The sequence below is a fragment of the Papio anubis genome, chromosome 4, assembly GCF_008728515.1.
Source record: "Papio anubis isolate 15944 chromosome 4, Panubis1.0, whole genome shotgun sequence".
Taxonomy (NCBI): Eukaryota; Metazoa; Chordata; class Mammalia; order Primates; family Cercopithecidae; genus Papio; species Papio anubis.
The window spans coordinates 80,067,555-80,079,570 of NC_044979.1; positions in this window are offsets into that span (position 1 = coordinate 80,067,555).

Here is a 12,016-nt window from a genome sequence, read left to right on the forward strand (position 1 = left end):
ATTGGATACAATTTTATTTTTATTTATACAAATTCCCAAAAGAATGAGAGGAATTTCTTCTTCTTGACATAGAAATTAATATATTTTTGATCACTATGTACTCAAATTGGGTATATGGCAAGTCTACCGTACATTCTATCCAAGAGGTCTTTCAGTTATATATAAGAGGAAATTGCTTTCGTTTCTATAAACTAGAAACTGGTCCCACATGAGAAAATCATGTTAATTTCAAATTAGTGATTAGTATCAAATCAGATTAGTATCTAGGGACACATATCATAATTTATAGATAATATTATTAATACTTAAAGTGTGTTGAAACTATTGCGCTAAATTCCTTCCGTTTATTCACTCATCGAATCTGCATACAACCATAAGAGATAGATGCTATTATAATCCCCATCTTGTCAATGAGGATACTAAGCCACAGAAAAATTAGGTAACTTAGAGTCACAAAACTGGTTCCTGAAATAAATATCTATGATACATTGGAGATGTTCAGCTTTCAGAGCTCATACTTCTAAAAACGTTAGTTTTTATTACTTCATGAATGATTTACTTTCAGTTATCAACATCCCCTTAAAACAGATAAATATTCTTGGATTTATTACTGCCTTGAGTGCCAAAATTGGGACCATCAACGTATTTCCTGAATCCTGGCTCTATACTTTACTCACTAGACTCTGACGAGCTATACAAGATCTCTTGCAGACTAAGACAAATCCTGCCACGTTGCACAGCTGGTACTTGAAAATGTCACTGTTGATTCGATATTTTTAGTCATTTAATTTTTGCTCTATAAGCTGGATTTCAGTTCTCCTTCATGACTGACACATATTGTTTCTGTCTTTTACTTCTGTCCACATTTTTCTCTAGAGCATTCATTAAAAGAAACAAGACATGTTATTTCTAATAAGATATCACCTGCAGAAAGGAAGCAATGGGAATAAAGTAGAGTCCTTCCCTTGAAAAATATTGCTGCAGTCAACTAGCCTAAATTGAGTTAATTTTGGAAATTGTCTGTCCCAGAATTAAAACAGTAAAAACCCTACATTTGAATTCTAAATACAATATGGAATAATTGTATTATAACTAAACAGAGCCACACAGGAAAGTGTAAAGAAATTCTCAAAATAAGTCTTACAAGAGAATGTTCTATTTTTCAACAAATAACAGGCACTCTGTGTCAAAGTCATAGCTGAGAGTTTTATTTGTGGGAATATATGATAGTTTGGGTAGAAAAGGGCACAATTTGGACTTTGATATCAATTTTATTGGAGAAAAAATCAGTAACTACAATTCTATAATCAAATTTAATATGCATCATACTATAAAACAAGATACTTCTATAAATAACTATGATAAAGATGAGATAAACTAAATAAAATTTTTGTCCTCTTGAACTGAGTCTTATGTTTTTATTCAATGAATATTTACAAATGAATTGTTTGGTAGAAATGACTTAACAACAATCAGTACGTTTTTAGAAGGTATTCATAACAGCCAGAAATAATTACTACTTTTGGCTAATCATGGTCATTTTTATATGTAACCTTAAACTATTTTTTAGATAGTAAAGTAATAAATTCTTTTTGTAAATAAGTCAAACATGTATTAACATAGGATATAAAACTTGTTAGTATCTTAAGACGAAAATAAACCCACTTTTATACTATTATTTGTATATGTGTTTATTTCCATGTATAATATAAATATAAAAACATTTGTTTTATAAGGATATCGCAGATACTGAATTAAAAGTTTACATTTATTATCTATTTTAACTTTCAGAAGAACCAAAAAACCCTATGAGTTTGGAAATATTACTTTCCACATTTTACAAACACATATATGGAATTGTTAATTTTTTAAAAGAGAATGAGAGGTTATTAAAACTTTAGTTCATGCCGGGCCTGGTGGTTCACACCTGTAATCCCAGCACTTTGTGAGGCCAAGGCGGGTGGATCACCTGAAGTTAGGAGATCGAGACCAGTCTGGCCAACATGGTGAAACCCCGTCTCTACTAAAAATATAAAAATTAGCCAGGCATGGTGGCAGGTGCCTGTAATCCCAGCTACTCGGGAGTCTGAGGCAGGAGAATCTCTTGAACCTGGGAGGAGGAGGTTGAAGTGAGCCCGGATCGTGCCACTGCACTCCAGCCTGGGCGACAGAGGGAGACTCCGTTTCAAAAACAAAACAAAACAAAACAAAACTTTAGTTCATACAGCAAGGCAACCGGAGTTTCAATAGTGTTTCCACTAATTACTAAATGTATGATCCTGGCAAATTACCTAATCTGTTTTTACCTCAGTTTCTTCTTCTGTAAAATGAGAGTAATAATAGTACCTACTTATAGACATATGTGAAGATTAAATATTTCAATGAATTTAAAATGCTTAGAAGGTTGCCTGAAACACAGAAAAGGCTCCATAAATGTCAATAAACATTTCATTTATCTATTGATATCTATTTCTTCCTCAATGTTATCTATTTCTTTGTGAGTATATACAGAGCTATCCCATCTTTCTTTTTTGTTTTTGTCTTTGTTTTGTTTTGTTTTGTTTTTTTGAGATGGAGTCTCCCTTTGTCGCCCAGGCTGGAGTGCAGTGGCGGATCTCGGCTCACTGCCGGCTCCGCCTCCCGGGTTCACGCAATTCTCCTGCCTCAGCCCCCCGAGTAGCTGGGACTACAGGCGCCCAACACCACGCCTGGCTAATTTTTCTGTATTTTTAGTAGAGACGGGGTTTCACCGTGTCAGCCAGGATGGTCTCGATCTCCTGACCTCGTGATCCGCCTGCCTCGGCCTCCCAAAGTGCTGAGATTATGGGTGTGAGCCATGGCGCCTGGCCTATCCCATCTTTCAAAAAAGTTGTATAGTATCTGTTTTTATTTTCTCTATCCCCTTCTGTTTGACTTTTTAGGTTTTTTTTAATTACAAACTGCTACAGTAAATACAATTGTGGGGGGGTGTGTAAATATATATAGTTTTACAGTTGAATAAATAAACATAGTTTTACAGTTGAGTAAATATATATCGTTTTACAGTTGTATACATTTTTCAAGTGTAATTTCTGAATCAACAGCCATGAATATTTAAAACGTGTAGATAACGTTTGGTACCCACTGAAACACTGACACCAACTTATGTTACTTCCTGTAGGTAATGTTAATTTCCTTGTGTGCTCACTATTACTAGATTTATTCATTTGTTTGTCCACTAATTCAACAAAATTTATTTGCCAGTTATTGTGGTTCAAATAGTTTGTTAAGAACTGGAGACATCTTGTCCCTGTTCATGGAACTCACACTCTTTGGAGAAGACTGATTTTAAATATCTAATTGAACGTTGGAGAGATGTCCAACTGAAATGATGTCAGTATTCCACAACAGATTGAAAAGATAGGTCATGAAACAAAACAGCATGTTCAGAACAAGTAAGAATAAGTAACTTAATATATTTTTAAAATGAAATTATTTAATAAATATAATTTTTATAAATAAATATATTTATTATATATATATTTATAGGAAGAATTTGAGAACTGAAGTCTTAAAGATGGGCTCACAAATCGATAGATGGGGTCATCCATCATCTTTTTCCAGTCAAGATAACAAATTATCTGAAACATTTCAGTGAATTTTATTATACTGATATACTGAGCAGATAAAAATGAAAATTAAATGATTATCACGCATAATGAGATAAAAGAAAAATTTGTTGCATCTTTTAAATTTTTAAAAAATGGTTTATAATTTGTGATTTTCATTTTATACTTCAGTCTTCATCATAACCATTAGCAAGGAGTAAATGATAGCTCATAATTTAGCTGCTGGACTTACAGTGTGCAGCAGGGAGTTGAGGCGGAAACTAGATGTTCTGGTATTTTACAATGAGGTATCTGAATATGTTTCCATTTATATTCAGTAAGTACCTTATCACAGAGAACATTGTGTCTCCCAGTTCCCACTCCTCCCAAAAGTCACTTAATCAAATTAAATATGCTCAAAGTCTACCCTTTTAAATCACACTGAAACCAAGCTAGATCCCATGGTGATTTCTCTTTAACACCAGTAATTATACACTTCCATTGCCCTCTGACTCCTGCAAGATCCAGGGCAGTTCAGTGTGGAAATGAGTCTCATTAATTCCCGTTTCTGCAATTCAGTCCAAAAACTGTAGGGTGGGAACATTTTTTTCCCACTCTTAACTAAAGCAAATGGTACAGAGGCTCTGATCTATCGAATCATTTAGACGGCCTACTATTGCCAAAATAAATCAATTAGAGAAACATTCATCAATTGTATTCAGTGCCACCACCTAATCTTGCGACAGTTCCCAGTCATAGAGATTCTTCTATTCCCTCTGGCTGGGTAGCAGAAAAATCTCAAAACTTAGGAGTATGGCTACTCAGTCCTTGTTTTAGTCCTATCCAATACTGCACTGAACATTGTGTTTAGAATAAAGTACCTAAGCTACTCTTGCCAAAGAAATGTTTAATGATGTTACAAATGAAGTGTTAAATTTGATTCACTGCATTTTATATATCAGTGCTATGCAGTAGAAATATATAACCTGAGCTGCCATATAACGTAATTTTTTATTTTCTAGTAGTCACATTAAAAATAGTAAAAGGAAAAAGGTGAACTTAATTTTAATAATATATTTTATTTAAATCAATATATCCAAAACACTAACATTTCAACATATAATCAATATAAAAATTGTTAATGACATATTTAACAATTTTTACATAAAGTATTTGAAATATGATGCATATTTTATACTTACAGCACGTGTCAATTCAGACTTGCCACATTTTAAGTACTCAATAGCCACATGTGGCCAATAGCTGCCATGTTACACTGTGTGTGGAGGGGTGTGTGTGTGTATAACTTTAAATTCTCTCTGTAATAGGATGGAACAAATTTTTAAAATTAAAAAGAGCAATAGTTAACATTTTTATGGCAGTTAATAGTTTGCTAAGCGCTCTAACACACAGAATTGTACTTGACTTGCAAATCAGACCCATTTTCTTCTGCTATATCAAAGCAATTCCTAAAGCAGAAAGCATGACAAGTGTAAGAGAGAGAAAATAAAAGTTTACTTAGAACTAAACTCATAGTGGCAATTTTTACTTTCAAAGTTCAGGCCACAAAAGCAAAAATAAATACACGCGACTACATCAAACTGAAAAGCTTCTTCATAGCAAAAGAAATAATAAAATGAAACAGTAGCCTATGGATTGAAAAAAATATTTACAAACCATATATCTGATGACAGGTTAATATCTGACATGTGCAAATAACTCATATAACCCAAGAGTAGAAGAACAATCTGATTTAAAAGTGGGTGAGAGACCTGAATAGGAATTTCTCCAAAGAAAACATAAAAATCACCAAAAGGTACAGGAAAATGTATTCCACATTGTTAATCATCAGGGAAATGTGAATCAAAACCACTGTGAGATACCATCTCACACCTGTTAAAATAACTATTGACAGAAAGTCAAAAGGAAGCAAATGTTGGCAACGATGTAGAGAAAAGGGAACTCTTGCACATTGTTAGTGGGAACATAGATTGGTACAGCCATGAGGCAAAAATAGTATGGAGGTTTCTAAAGTAATTAAAAATAGAACTACGATATGACCCATTAATCCCTCTGTGCTCCAAAGGAAATGAAGTTACTATCTAATAAATACATCTGCACTCTCATGTTCATTACAACATTATTCACAATAGCCAAAATATGGAAACAATCTGTGTCTGTAAGTGGACAAATGAATAAAGAAATAATATGGAATATTATTTGGCCTTAAAAAATAATGAGAGCTTGCCATTTGCTACAACATGGATGAGGCTAGAGGATATTACGCTAAGTGAAATAAGCCAGATACAGAAAAAAAATATTGCAGAATCTCACCTACATATATAATCTGGAAAAAATCAAATATACAGACATAGAGAACTAAACAGTGGTTACTGGTGGTAGGGGTTGAGAGAAAATGGGGAGGTAGAACAGAGGATACAAAGTGGCAGATATAGGGCACTGTGGCTCATGCCTATAATCCCAGCACTTTGCTCCCAAGAGGCTAAGATAGGAGGATCACTTGAGCCCAGGAAGTTGAAACCAGACTGGGCAATGAGGCTAGGCCTTCCTCTCTACAAAACATAAAAAATTAGCCAGGTGTAGTAGCATATGCCTGTGGTCCTAGCTACATGGGAGACTGAGGCAGAAGAATTGCTTGAGGCCAGGAGGTTGAGCCTTCAGTGAGCATGACCACACCATTAAATTCCAGCCTGGGTGACAGAACAAGGTCCTGTCTCAAACAAACAAACAAACAATGTTAAAAAGTAACAGATATGTAGGATAAATAAGTCTAGAGATCTAATGTACAATATGAGGTCTATGGGTAATATGAGGTCTATTGGACAGAATTTGGGATTCCTGCTAAAAAAGTAGATTTTAGCTGTTCTTGTCACAAAAAAAAAAGAACTAAATGAGTAACTATGAGAAATGATGAATATGTTAATTTGCTACACTATCATAACCTTTTTTATCTTTATGTATGCCATAAAATCATGTTGTATGCCTTAAATATACACACTCAGTTTTTTAAAGTAAGTTACATAATGCACATTAGAAGGTAAATAAAGGTAAATAAATCTTTATACCAAGTCCACCCCTTAGGAAATCTTAATTAGGGAGACATAAAAATAAAATCTCAAGTCGATGCTTCTTTGTTCGGTGAGGCTGTATTGGTTCATTCTCACGCTGCTAATAAAGACATTCCTGAAACTGGGTAATTTTTAGAGGAAAGATAATTAATTGACTCACAGTTCAGCATGGCTGGGAAGGCCTCAGGAAACTTACAATCATGGCAGAAGGGAAAGCAAACCCATCCTTCTTCACAGGGCAGCAGAAAGGACAAGTGCCAAGCAAAAGGGGAAAAAGCCCCTTATAAAACCATCAACTTTCATGATAACTCACTCATTATCAGAGAAAAGCATGTGGATAACTGCCACCATGATTAAATTATCTCCTACTGGGGTCCTCCCGGGACACGTGGAGGCTATAGGAACTGCGATTCAAGATGAAATTTGGATGAGGAAACAGCCAAACCATATCAGAAGCATAGGAAGAAGTTCGAGATCACACAAATAGACTCAGCTAAATCTGGAGGATGGAGTTAGAGAGGGATGGCTTGTTCCACATCAGAATGTGTATTTGTGGTTAGTTGACTTGGTTGAGGTAGGGTTTAAGAGAACTGCTCAGTAGAAGGGATAGGGGATAATGACATGGCCACAGGGTAAATTTCATTTTGGCAAAATTACCCAAGGGGATTCTCAGAACCAGCCCTCTTAGCCTTCTCTCCTTGACCTTACTTGTAAAAGTAAATTTTTCTACCACTTTTACAGGAAATAAGTCTTTTTTATAAAATTTTAATTTCAACCAATATTAGAATGTCTCTATATACTACTTGCCACATATCTTTCTGCCTTTATCCTCGCCTATTTTTCTGGCCTTTTTAAAAAAATCTTTTTCTGTAGTCAGAACTGTAGAGTTAATATGCTTCACCAATTTGCCCACTACTGTACTGTTTACAATATTAGTTTATAATCTATCACACGAACTGTTCTAAGTATGGTTTTGTTGTTTTGAGTATCCAACTTAAAAGCAGTTATTCATGTGGGCAGAAATAAAATATTTTTATAAAAAACTGTAACTGAGTTGTTGTCATCCCTTTTATAAATTTGTGTTCAGGATAAATCAGTTTTAGCAGTAGGGAACAGCATCTCAGCTATGAAACTAACTAGTCTTATAGAAGCCTTGCTGATATTTCTTACTTCATCTCTTCACTTTATTTAATGTCTTGCTTTTTATTATAATATCACTTCCTTTTTATGTAGACAGAGTCTCGCTATGTTGCCCAGACTGGACTCAAATTCCTGGGCTCAAGTGATCCAATTTTCCTTCCTTAGTCTCTCAAGTAGCTGGGACTGCAGGCAAGCACCACCATACCCAGCTGTTACCACATCCTTCAGCTCTGCTCTTAACATCAGAACGACAGAGAAGCAGTGGTCTAGTTTAAATAAACAAACAAACAAACAAACAGTTGTTTGCTATTTCCCCAGGCTGGGTACCCAGTCCCACTTTCTCTGGGACAACCTAACAATCTTAAGACAGGTCTTTAAAACCAGTCAATATCCCAGCACTTTGGGAGGCTGAGGCAGGCAGATCACGAGGTCAGGAGATCGAGACCATCTTGGCTAACACGCTGAAACCCCGTCTCTACTAAAAATACAAAAAAATTAGCCGGGCACGGTGGTGGGCGCCTGTAGTCCCGGCTACTCGGGAGACTGAGGCAGGAGAATGGCGTAAACCCGGGAGGCGCAGCTTGCAGTGAGCTGAGATCCGGCCACTGCACTGCAGCCTGGGCGACAGAGCTAGACTCCGTCTCAATAAACAACACAACACAGAACAAAACAAAACAGGCAATGCTAGCAAACTCTGTAAAGAAACAGGTAGATTTCAGATTGATCTTGCTGGGTTTTATTACACAGTAGGGCTGGTTGGGAATTTAAGACTTCCTCCTAATACTTTATTTTGGAAGGTGAAGGTATGACAGCACTATAATTCACCTTGGTTATTGCTCCATCCCTTGAGAAACTATGCTAATTGTATGAAAAACACAGCTGTTGACGAAGAAACACAAACTGACTTTATGGGTTTAGGAGATAATCTGAAGTTAGAGCATCAGTCTTCAAGTATAGGCTATATTGTCCAGGGAAAGTGTAAGGCAATTCCTTGGGGGAAACAAAAGAACCTCAGAACTTGGATTTTTAAAAATCTAAAATTAGAACAAAATTAGACTTTAGATTTAACACATAGGGAGACATATGTATATAATAACATACATAAATATATGTGTATATATTTATAAACAAACACGCATATTTTTAAAAACGGGCTCAAAATTTTTTAACTGATGGGATTCATAAAAATGTCTTAATTTTGTAACATTTACAAGATTGGTAAAATTCAAGGCCAGTCCAATGAGACAGGCACTATGTACCCAAATTTTCAAAGCTGTGAAGAAGTGAATGAAAATATCCTTTTAGGACTACTTAGGCCCAGTGTGGGCTGGAGATTTTTCTCAAACATAAGTGAATTAAGACAAAAGCTTTATTTGGCCATTTGTTATTTTCCCATAAACATATAACTGAGTTGTCTAAATCATTAGCAATTTTTTTGTCTTTATAAAATTAAGTCAACACACAACTTGGAGCAATATTTAAAGAAACAAAAAGAGCCAAAGATAAGTTAAGCAATCTAGTCTCAATAAAGTCAACTATCAATCTTTGGCGCATTAAAGTTTGCTTTTCTTTCTTCACGGGGAAAACCTTCGCTTTTTCTCACTTCTAAGCTGTTAACCTGCTCTAGACCTTTAAATTCCTCTGTTTCCTAAGGAGCATTTTCTTTCTGATTTTAAGAAGTTCTTATAATTTCTTTACCCTCCTGTATTAAAGAAAAGTCACTGCTGGTCTAATTTGGGTGAGCTAGTATTTCTATCAAAAAGCAGTTCATCTCCTTTGGGCGTTCTATTTTTCTAATATCTAGGGGACTGAAGGGACACTTTATCACCTTTGCAAGAAATAGATTCCATGATCCTCCTTCTTCAAGATCCATAAATTGGAAAAGGTACTTGGCTTAAATCACCTGAAATCTTGAAAAACTATTTTAATTTGTGATACAATTCTACTCCTGAAAAAAATCTTAAGCCAAAAAAAGGCTGTCTAGTTTTTATTTTCATTAAAACAAATGTATATATGTGGTATACAAAGACTTAGGATGAAATTGTTTGGTTTGATTGTTTTTAAGCATTATGAAATGGAATCATACTATGTATATCCTTTTACAGGGTGATCTTTTTCAGTGAGCCATTAGGTTTCTAAGATTCACTCTTGTTACTATGTGAAGCAGCTGATCATTGTTTCACTGCTGAATAGTATTTCATTGCGTCAGTATACCACAATTTATTTAGCTATTATTTCATTGTGTCAGTTTATTTAGCTATTCTTCCTTTCAACAGATATTTTTATTTGTAGGTAATTTGTTTGTTTTGCTCTTAATAGCAAAGCTATCATGAACATTCCTGCTGCTGCACTTTGTTAACACATGTAATGACCTTAGTAGGCAGTAGATTTCAAATCTTTAGGCCACAATCGACAGTGAGGTACACATTTTAACACAGGTAACAGACACAGGCACACATACAAATAAAACTGAAACAAATTCCTTTAATCTTTACATATTTAAATGGCACTCAACCATTTTCTATTTCCGTATTTTGCTTTATTACATGTATTAGTTATATGTATTGTTTTGTAGTCTATATTGTATTATTTAATTTTTTAAAATGCTTGTAAGATCATTGAACCTGAGATTCATAGTTAAAAAATACAGCTTTCTATCAGTTATACACCTGATAGAAAAATGCTGTTTCAAATATTTACTTTCTCAATTTTGTAAGACAATAACAATTATTTTCAAAATATGATTGAGTCAAATCAAATTTTAACTACTACCATAAAACAATTCATGCCTCTCCACATTCCACAGACAGTATTATCAGACTTTTAGTTTTAAAAAAATCAATGCAAATCACAAAAAAACAACATCTAGTTGTCATTTTTATTTTAATCCCTCTGATTAATAATAAGTTGAACATCATTTCCTCTTATTCGAAATACTATTTGAGTTTTTAATGTGATTTCTAGTAGCGCTATTTACATATTGGTTTGTAAGAAAGTTTGTTATACCACTGATGCTAATTCAATTCTATTTAATTATAGTGTCCAGTGTCTTATCTCACTTTAGGCTTGCCTTTCATATTACATATTGTCTTTTAATGAAAATAAAATTTTCAGATTACCTATATTCCTTTTTTTTCTTTCTTTTTTTTTTTTTTTGAGATGGAGTCTTGCTCTGTCACCTGTCACAAGGCTGGAGTGCAGTGGCACAATCACAGCTAACTGAATCCTTCACTTCCCAAGCTAAAGTGTATCTCCTTCCTTGCTTCCCGAGTGGCTAGGACAACAGGCTTGCACCACCATGCCTGGCTAATACTTTTGGTATTTTTTGTAGAGACAGGGTTTCACCATGTTGCCCATGCTGGTCTCAAACTCCTGGACTCAAGTGATCCTCCCTCCTGGGCCTCCCAAAGTGCAGGGATTATGGGCATGAGCCACCATGCCCAGCCTGGATATTCTTTTGATTAGTGCTGCTGATTTTCCTTATGTGGTTGCAGATCCTTGGTTCTTCATTTATATTAAAACAAAAGACCCAGGCATCTATTTTGCATTTCTTATGCTTTTGGGTTAGTATGCATATTCACAACTGGATCTCTCTTGAGGGGATATTCTCACTACGATTTCTATATTAGGTAAGATGAGGCTTTCTTTATAACAAGCTTCACTTCAGGGTGAACAGGCCTGGAATTCTCTGTCAGGGTACAAGCCCAAACCCGTGTTTGTATGTGTGTATCAGGGTGCACAGAGGAGTGAGTTTGGCCTTACTAACTTCTGAAGATGTCATATATAGGTTTTCTTACTCCAAACCTTCACTAAATCAGTGCACCTAAGCCCAGAATCTCTTTGAAATTTTGCTGGGCAAATTGCTCCAAGACTTTTCTGCAGATTCCTTAATAAATGCTACTATCTCTTCACCTCTCTCATTTTCAGCCCATACATTAACACTTTCTATCTTCAAGAAACTTTAGAAATCTTTTATTCTGTTGTAAATTTCCTCTGTTCTTCTGCCGTGGTCTTATTATCTTATTTCTTGTACTTTTTATTTCTAGTTCAGTTTTAACTCTAGAAGGACATGAAACAAATCCATAAACCTGGTCTTTCATCTTGAACTAGATGACACATTAATCACATAGTTTTACCCCTTCCTCAGTGGTTGGTTAGTATGCAGTTGTGTTAGCTTGAAATATGGGAAGGAATGAAAAG